The sequence below is a fragment of the Magnolia sinica genome, chromosome 3 (genome assembly GCF_029962835.1).
Source record: "Magnolia sinica isolate HGM2019 chromosome 3, MsV1, whole genome shotgun sequence".
NCBI lineage: Eukaryota > Viridiplantae > Streptophyta > Magnoliopsida > Magnoliales > Magnoliaceae > Magnolia > Magnolia sinica.
In genome coordinates, this window is record NC_080575.1 from 92,303,938 (window position 1) to 92,313,552 (window position 9,615).

At 41.6% G+C, this 9,615-nt stretch overlaps 1 pseudogene; it reads left to right on the plus strand.

Annotated features, from left to right (window-relative positions):
- The first annotated feature begins 2,316 nt into the window (after positions 1-2,316).
- LOC131240230 (UDP-glycosyltransferase 74F2-like) lies at positions 2,317-8,793 on the plus strand (annotated as a pseudogene).
- The last annotated feature ends 822 nt before the right edge of the window (positions 8,794-9,615 follow it).

Consider the following 9,615-nt stretch of genomic DNA (forward strand, 5'->3'; position numbering starts at 1 on the left):
TTCTTACAAAATATAACATTTTTACCGCCGAAACATTTTGTCAGTAAAAGTTGTTTTGTGTTTTTTACCAACGAAAAGGTTCGTCGGTAAAACTCAGCGTGAAAATTTTTTATCTGAAAAATATAAGATTTTTACCGACGAACATTTTTGTCGGAAAAAATATTATTCCTGACGGTTTTAATTCGTCGGTAAAACTTAGGGCGAAAATTTTCAAAGTGAAAAATATAACACTTTTACCGACGAAAATTTTCGTCGGTAAAAGTCTTACCGCGAACTTTTCAAAACAGTAGTAAAATTTTCTGTCTTAAAAATTATTATATTTTTACTGACGAAAAATTCCATCGGTACAAAACATAATTCCCGGCGGTTTTAGTTCGTCGATAAAACTTAGGGTGAAAATTTTCTAAGTTACAAAATATAACATTTTTACCGACGAAATGTTTCGTCGGTAAAAGTTGTTTGTGTGTTTTTTATCGACGAAAAGGTTCATCGAAAAATTTTTTATCTGAAAAATATAAGATTTTTACCGATGAAAATTGTCGTCAGTAAAACCATTATTTCCAACAGTTTTAGTTCGTTTATAAAACTCACGGCGAAAATTTCTAAGTTAAAAACATACTACTTTTACCGATGAAAATTTTTGTCGGCAAAAGTCTTACCGCGAAAATTTCAAAAACGGCGTGAAAATTTTCTATCGTAAAAATTAAAATATTTTTACTAAAGAACATTTTCGTCGGTAAAAACATTATTCCCGAAGGTTTTAGTTCGTCGGTAAAACTCAGGGCAAAAATTTCTAAGTTAAAAACATAACACTTTTACCAACGAAAATTTTCATCGACAAAAGTCTTACAGCGAAATTTTCAAAATGGTGCGAAAGTTTTCAATCTTAAAAAGTAAAATACTTTTACCGACGAAAATTTTCGTCGATAAAAATATTACTGACGAAAAAGAAATTCGTTGGTAAAAGTGCAATTTTACCGACAAAAAAAAAATTGTTGGTAAAACCGCTGTTTTTTTTTTGTAGTGGGGCCATCATAAATTGCTTGTGGGAACCACAACTCCTATAATGAACAGACCCTAGCATAAAAAAATTCTAAGGTTTAGATAGAAATGATGAGTTTTCAACGCTAATAGCTTCAAATTACTAGAATTTTGGGGAAGACGCGTATGTACGTGGGAGAACTTCTTACCAATTAATCGACGGGTTATCCGGCCATGAGATATGCGGGATAGCTTGCATAGTACGAATTCGAAGGAGAACGGCCCCAATGCAGTGATCCATACCCGATCTCCCAATCTGTCACTCTCGCTTACTTCCCTCACCTAATAAATGAAAGAAGAAAAGAGGGCAAAGGGCGTTTATAGCTCCCCATTTGAAAAACTCGATGGTTGCAAGGTAATGAAATTTTGGGGTTGTCATCACTCCGACCGATGACGAATGTCGGTCAGACCGACAGGAACCGACGATCAATCAGTTTGACTGAAGATGCCAATTCTATTATGTTTTTGTGCTACATAAGTTGATGCAACCAACATGACCTAAATTGCCATAAATCAGACTAGTTCACAACTCCAAGGTCAAGGGTTCACCCTATATATTGTTGACCATTCACTCACATCGAGCATTATGCTCGTTGCCAAGCAGCGTCGACTCTCTTTTCTCACGTATTAGGGACTAATTGACTGGAGACCTGATGACCCAGGTCCGCAGGTATTATGATACCGTTCAATTTGTTAGGGTACAGGATTCAATTAATTGAGTCATAGGCTCCTACGTTTGAGTTTAGGCTCGCGATCTATGGGTCTTAAAGTTTACACGTGTACGAAAGGTTTCATCGGTAACACTCAATTACATTCAATACCCGATTGCTGGAGTACCAAAATGTTAGAATCTTCGACTCAAGGCCAAATCAAGCCGTTACCAAGTTTCGTAGAGACTCGGCTCAAAATATGAGTCAAGTTGACTCGGCCAAGTTTCAAGCAGAGTCAGCTGAGTATTAGAACTATGCTCATGAGTCTCTCTGAGGCCAAGGCTGATCGGCCCAGTACCAGGGGTGACTTAGCCTAACTTGCCGCAGTCAGAGTGAGTTAGGGTGTCAAACTGGGTTCAGGTCCGACCGAGTCCGAGTTGACGAGTCGGATGGGAATTGTCCAACTCTTTAAAACCTTAGACGTCACACACACACGTCATCTGGGACCATAGTGATGAGTTGTTACACGTGACACACGCACTTCCCCCTGTCCGACTCGAGATCAGGTGCTACACGCTCTTTACTATGATTATCCTCCTCTCATTCGCACCCCTATATATGATATAATCCATGAGAACCAAGTGCCATAACCAAAGACGTGTAGAGTTGTTGAAAGAAATGGATGAAGGAAAGGGTGGTTATAAATCCCATGTTCTCCTCCTCCCATACCCAGCTCAAGGCCACATAAACCCCATGTCACAACTTGGCAAGCGCTTAGTCTCAAAAGGCATCAAGGCCACCCTAGCCACCACCATCTTCATCTCCAATTCAGTCCAACTCGACACTGGCTCAGTTGGCATCGGGCTCATCTCTGACGGCTGTGACCAAGGTGGCTACACTGAAGTGGGGTCCATCAAGGGCTACCTCGAGCGCTTGGAAACCATTGGTTCACGAACTTTAGCCGAGCTCATCGAGAAGTTAGACCGTTCGGGCCATACCGTCAGTTGTCTTGTCTACGATGCGTTCTTTCCTTGGGCGCTGAACGTAGCCAAACGGGTTGGCTTGTCTGGAGCCGTGTTCTTCACCCAGCCATGCATTGTTAATGCCATCTACTACCATGTGTATCATGGCAATCTGACCCTCCCATTGGAAGACACAACTCTTCGATTGCCTGGATTACCGCCACTGGAAATTCACGACATGCCATCATTTTTCTCGGTGTTGGGATCTTGCACGGCATACTTCGCAATGGCGTTGAATCAGTTCTCTAATGTGGAGAAAGCGGACTGGGTCCTTTTGAATACATTTAAAGAACTGGAGGCCGAGGTGGGTCTTGCGAGTTTTCAAGTTTGGACCATGGTTTTAATACAATGAGTCACCCCTGACCTAGCGGAGTTCGTGACTCAGCTCGACACTGGACGAATTAGTCCGAACACCAAGTCTTAAATCCATGGTTTGGATGGCGTCTTGATTTAGGGTAGATGGATGCTTTTCCGTTTGAATCTTTGTTGGGTTGACACACGGGGGTCTTTTTTTCTCGAAAGAATCCTGAAAATGTATCATTTCTGATCCGTTCATATGACTGTCCGTTGTGTCATCCCCACCCGTATTTGTTGATCAATGGGCAACGAAACGGTCCATCTTGATTGACATATCAGAAAAACGTCCCTTCATTGATCTGGATCATCCTTCATGCATTCCACCTTTAGGGGTCTTTGGATGCCCGTAGGTTTGTCAGTTGTAAGTGATTTAAAGGTAAGTAACTTACAGGTGGGAACTTACAGACAGGCGTGAGAATTGAGCTACTGGTTAGGTTTGAAATTTTTGGAGGGGAAGAGAGGAAACACAGCTCTCTCTCTCTCTCTCTCTCTCTCTCTCTCTCTCTCTCTCTCTCTCTCTCTCTCTCTCTCTCTCTCTCTCTCTCTCTCTCTCTCTCTGCAATTGGGAAGCAACAATAGCAGATCCCCCAATCTTCCTCCCTCCCTCAGGCGACTAGAAAAGCCTTCACGAACCAGCGACTACCACCGAGAACCACAGATCGTAGTTTTTTTTATTCCCTGTTCGGAGCAGCGTTTGAAGCCTCCTCCTACAATTGCAGAGTGTACCCGTACTCTCTGCAATTGTAAAAGAAAAAAATGGTGCACACGTATTGTTTGCCGAGCCCAGCATGATTTGTGTAGGCCGTCCAATCCATCTTTACGTCCCTGTTTTTCTATCCTTCGGTGCCAAAAAAAACAAATCAATAACACAATCAGGTGGCCACAACAACTAGGGGTGTACATATGGCCGAACCGAGTCCAATTGGGCTCAACCTGGCCCAGCCTGGTCACCAGGCCAACATGTCCAGCCCGAGCCCGGCCCGGTTAGCAATCGGGCGGACGGCCTTGATTTCTTGACTCTGCTCCATCTACTCCATGGGAAGAGCTTTGACAGGTAACTTAAACGGCCTTGATTTTTGGGAAGGATTTTTGTCATAGATTTTTAGGACTTTGCTCCATTTACAAAGGGACCCACAATTTGGACGGCCTGAATTGCTATAAATGGTTAGGGTAACTGCGTAAGAATTTAAGAATATATATATATATATATATATATATTGGCCGAGTTGGGCCGAACTGGAACATATCCGAACTCGGTCGGAACTCAATTTCGAGCTGAAGAAAATGGCCCGTCCCAACCTGAACTTAGTTTTAGGTCGGGCCGAGTCGAGCTTTTTCAAGCCAAGTTGAGTGAGTTAATCGGGCTAGCCCGATTAGTGTACACCCCTAACAACAACAACCAGGATAGTTTTAATGGACGTGGATTGCGTCCTACCCCGGTCAGGAGCTTTGAGTGGCTACCGTGATGTATGGGTCTTATCCACACCGTCCATCCATTTTTTCGCATCATTTTAGAATATAATTCCAAAAATGAGGCTGATCTAGGGCTCAATTGGACCACAGCACAGGAAGGCAGTAGTAATAATGGTTTTCACCGTTGAAACTTTTCTAAGGCACACCATGATTTTTATTTGCCATCGTAAAGTTATGTAGACATGAATGAAGAGAAGTCACAAATATCTGCTCATCCAAAACTTATCTAGCTCCCGAGAGGTTTTCAACAATAAAAGTTTAATCCCCATTGTGTAGTCCTCTTGAGCATTAGATCTACCTCATGTCCGGCTTATATGCTAAAATGATACGACAGAAATGAATGAAAAGTGTGGATAAGACCCATGCATCACGGTTGCCACTCAAACCTCTTCCCCCTAACCAGCCGGAGACCGGTGGGCCGGGTAGGACGCAGTCGGTGGGACGCCGATTACGTTCTACCCCCAACCCCAGCCGAGAACTGGCTTATCCACACCGTCCGTTCATGTTTTTTTCCTATCGTTTTGGGATGCAACCCAAAAAAAGACACCGTCCATTCATGTTTTTTTCCTATCGTTTTGCGATGCAATCCAAAAAATGAGGCAGATACAAGGCTTGAGTGAGCTACACAAGGGATTAAACTCTTACCATTGAAAACTTCTTATAGGCCATGGAATTTTAGATGGAGTTGATATTTGTGTTTTCTTTTCATCCAGGTATATGTAACTTTATGAATAGGTTGGATGGAAAGTAAACATCACGGTGGGCCCTAGAAAAGTTTCAATGGTGAAAATCATTATCACCGGTGCTTCCTGTGGTGTAGTCCACTTGAGCATTAGAGCTGCCTCAATTTTCGGTTTATAACCTAAAATGATATGAAAAAAATGGATGGAGGGTGTGGATAAGGTTCATACATCGCGGTGACCACTCAAAGCTCCTGCCCGTTCCCAACTGGACACAGGCAGGGTAGGATGCAATCCGCGCCCGGTTTAAGGGTGGTTGCACCGTCACAACTATTGCTTGCGATGTGGCCCACTTGAGTATTGGAATTGCTTGATTTTCTGAATCCCATTCATCCGGGTCACTTAACCATCTGACTGGATTAGATGACATGAGCAGTTCACAGTAGGCCCCCACAAATAATCATATTTTTTAATGGTAAATGTCCCCATCCCAACTGTTGCTTATGGCATGGCCCAGCTGATCCTCAGAATGGCCTTTTTTTTCTAAGAGTCCAATTACTTTGGTTAGACCCATAATCTGACTAGATTGGGACATATATGATCAACGGTGGACCCAACAGTTAAGCATAATTTTTTTAATGGTGATTATCCCTATCCCAGATTTTGCCTGTCATGTGGCCCATCTAATCCTTAGAATTGCCTTTTTTTTAGGATATTAGCCTAGTCAAATGCATAATTTGATAGGATTGGACGACGTATACTATCCACAGTGGGCCCCATAAATAATATTTTTGATATGGCCCACTTGTACCTTAGAATGCAAACGGTACTTGATATGTGGGCAATCACAAAATTGTGCATGTGTCCTATATCATTTAAAAAAAAAAAAAAACTGATTAAATTATGCACCCCACCATCACTTGATCGTGGACCCTTGTATCTAGCGATAGGATCATTGAATATTTTTTCATTTTTAACCATCAAATGAATGTCTTGAGTCAGATATAAAGTCTCACAGTTGCCAAGCCCTCATATGGGAACACCAGATGGATGGCTCAGATCACCCACCCTAGCATCATCTTGGAACATATCATGGATGGGCCAAGAGTGATTAGACGGACGGACCTCAAGCATAATGCGCCAAAGTTCCCACACGTTTACTATTATTATTTTTTTAGTGGGCTACATTTATAGAACCTTCCAATGCACCTAATTGCAGTTGGACTTCTTGCATCAACGCCACTTATCTAGACCATCAATTAGGTTGCTACTTTGTGAAAACCACAACAATTAGATGTTCCTAAATATCTGTAACGTAACCTCTATTCTGCAAAGTATCTAGTCTATCCTCTCTACATGGTACTTTGTGGTCCTAAACATCTGTGACTAGATATATCTTGTAGGGATGATATTGTCCATCCTTTCTGCATGCTCTGGATTGTTATAATTAAGATTTATGATTGGGTTTATTACTAGTTTGTTATATATATATATATATATATACACGGAAACGCTCACCTGCGAACCAGTTCGTACGTACTACGTACGAACTTTTTTGAGAACCCATCCTACTTGATGTGGATCCAAAATCTGAACCGTTCATGTGAAGCAGCACCTCGTGAAACCCTCCGGGCCCAAGTTTTACTTTGATCTAAAACTTTGATGGCCCATGAAAAATGAAAACATTTTCCTCCCTTGATTTGCATTTTTCTTTGCTATGGCCCAACAGAATTTTAGATCAGGGTGAAAATTTGTCACATAGGGTTTTATGGAATTCCGCATCACATGGACCGTTCAGATTAGACACCTATGACACGTGTGCAAAGGTGCGCACATGCGTAGGTGCGCAGGGGAGCATGACTCTATATATATATATAATATATATATATATATATATATATACACACACACACACACACACACACACACACACACACACACACACACACACACACACACACACACTAGGCATATTCTCCACATTTGTGGCCCAACGGATGATTGATTAACCTAAGAATCAACTCAAAGATTCATCTAGATGGGATTAACCCAATGATGTATTTCACGTCGATCGGTATTTTTCTTATGTGATTTGAAAATATTGGGGTGATTCCTTGTTCCAAGCTTTATTTACTAGAAATATATATCTATTTACATGTAACTAACTAACAAGTTATCTAAAGAAAATAATAATAATAATAATAAATTTATCTATAAGTGACTTACATTTTACATCCATACAAGTAGCATCTTGAGGTGAAAGCCACTTACAACTAAGATACCAGCATCCAAACGACCCCTTAATCACCCATCACTCTAAAAATTCATTCTTATCCAATGATACTGACCATCCAGTTATTGGAAAGAGTGAATATTGTGATCTTTTTTTACTGCTAGAGAAGGTCCGACCAATGATCTAGGTTGTCCATGGATTATACCTTTAGTTACTAACCACGCCCAAAATGCATTGATTTGCAGCATTTGGGGAGCCATTTTCCATCTTTTCCCCGATTTCTGAAACTTCACTCCTGGAGTAAAGATTGGCGCATTCTTTTCTGGGATAAAGTGGAGAATGTGTTCCCAACCAAAGTTTTTGGAAAAAAAAAAAAAGGTTCGCCAAGTGGATAAACGATATTAGCATTCCCCAACATCCAAACAGCCCTATAGCCTTGTAATTTACTAATCATAAGATGTTTTTGAGTTTATTGGCAGTTCTTCCAAAATTGATTAGCTACTGAGATTTACGCTTCTAATCATATTCACCATCTTGTGATATTCCAAGTAGGCGGAGTGGATGGCAGGGATCTTGCCGGCAAGGACGATCGGACCGATGTTGCCATCCATTTACCTGGATAAGCGGGTGGAAGGGGATAAAGATTACAACATTAATCTCGTGAAGCTGGATGGCGGGACGTGCATGAAATGGCTCGACGAGAAGCCGATCGGATCGGTCATCTATGTCTCCTTTGGTAGCATGGCCTCACTAGAAGTGGACCACATGGAGGAACTTGCATGTGGACTTAGGAGGAGCAACAAACACTTCTTATGGGTGGTGAGGGAGACAGAGAAGAACAAGCTCCCACCCAATTTTGCAGAATCTACGGCTGAGATGGGGCTGGTAGTGACATGGTGTCCACAGCCAAGGGTGCTGGCCCACCAGGCTGTGGGGTGCTTTGTGACACATTGTGGGTGGAATTCCACACTTGAGGCATTGAGCTTGGGTGTGCCAATGGTGTGTGTGCCCCAGTGGTCGGACCAACCAACAAATGCCAAGTGTGTGGAGGATGGGATTGAGGGCTAGGATTGATAAGAAGGGGTTTATGAGAGGGGAAGAGATGGAGTTTTGTATAAGAGAAGTCATGGAAGGAAAGAGGGGGGAAGAGTTGAAGAAAAATGCTAGAAAATGGAGGGAACTGGCTATAAAGGCCGTCGATGAAGGTGGGAGTTCAGATAAGAACATTGATGAATTTGTGGCCAGTCTTGTGAAAGGCTGAGATTTAAGTGGCTTATTTGTCGTTGTACATGCAAACTAATAAGTATGAGATTAAATGTACGTCTACATTATCATCATTATTAGATAGATATGGAAGCAGCATTATAATTGGCTGCCCACCATCCATCGTAGGAGCTCACATTTGCAAAGATCGCATTTCAGGAAGGACACGTGTCAAAGGTCCCTGTTAGCATTACTTGCAGTCAAGTAACTGCTGTAATAGTAACAACGGCACCTTCCATTCTATGTGTTACAGCTTTTATGGAGAAAACAGTGGCCAGTATCAACAATAGGTTCTTCCACTGCTACTGATGGATTCGGTATCACAGTCAGCAACAAAATCAAAGTGAAATCTTTATCCCGTCGTAAGTAAAAATAAAAAGTTAAAATACTATGCTGATTCCTAAGTTATATTTCGGTCATTCAGAGGGAATTTGCACTGCTGGCTTCATCTTTTGTCTGGGTTTCAAAATTTTCATCATAGAGGTGGGTGGCTGTGAATGGCCCTTTACATGAAGAACTGCATGCACTCATTCAAAGGTTGCTTTGATCAGCCCACCCGCCTTCCCATGAATGCCTTCCTCACTCTTTTAACACGCCAGCACTCAACTAAAACTCCTAACCGCACCCCATAATGGTCTATTACAGGCTGATACAGTTTTTTCTTTTAAGGGCTTTAATAGCTATTATGGATAATGGGAGTAGGTGTTACAACCACTGTTACCGTTATTGAATACCTTCCTTGCAATACAATTATTATAAGATTTGTAAGATTTGTTTTAAAACGTATCAAGCAAACTGAGTTCATGTACAAAACAGTTGCCAAGCATACAAGTTACAGCACGCACACACGTATAGATATATTAATTAGTTAGTTGCACATAATAGCAAGGAATTCA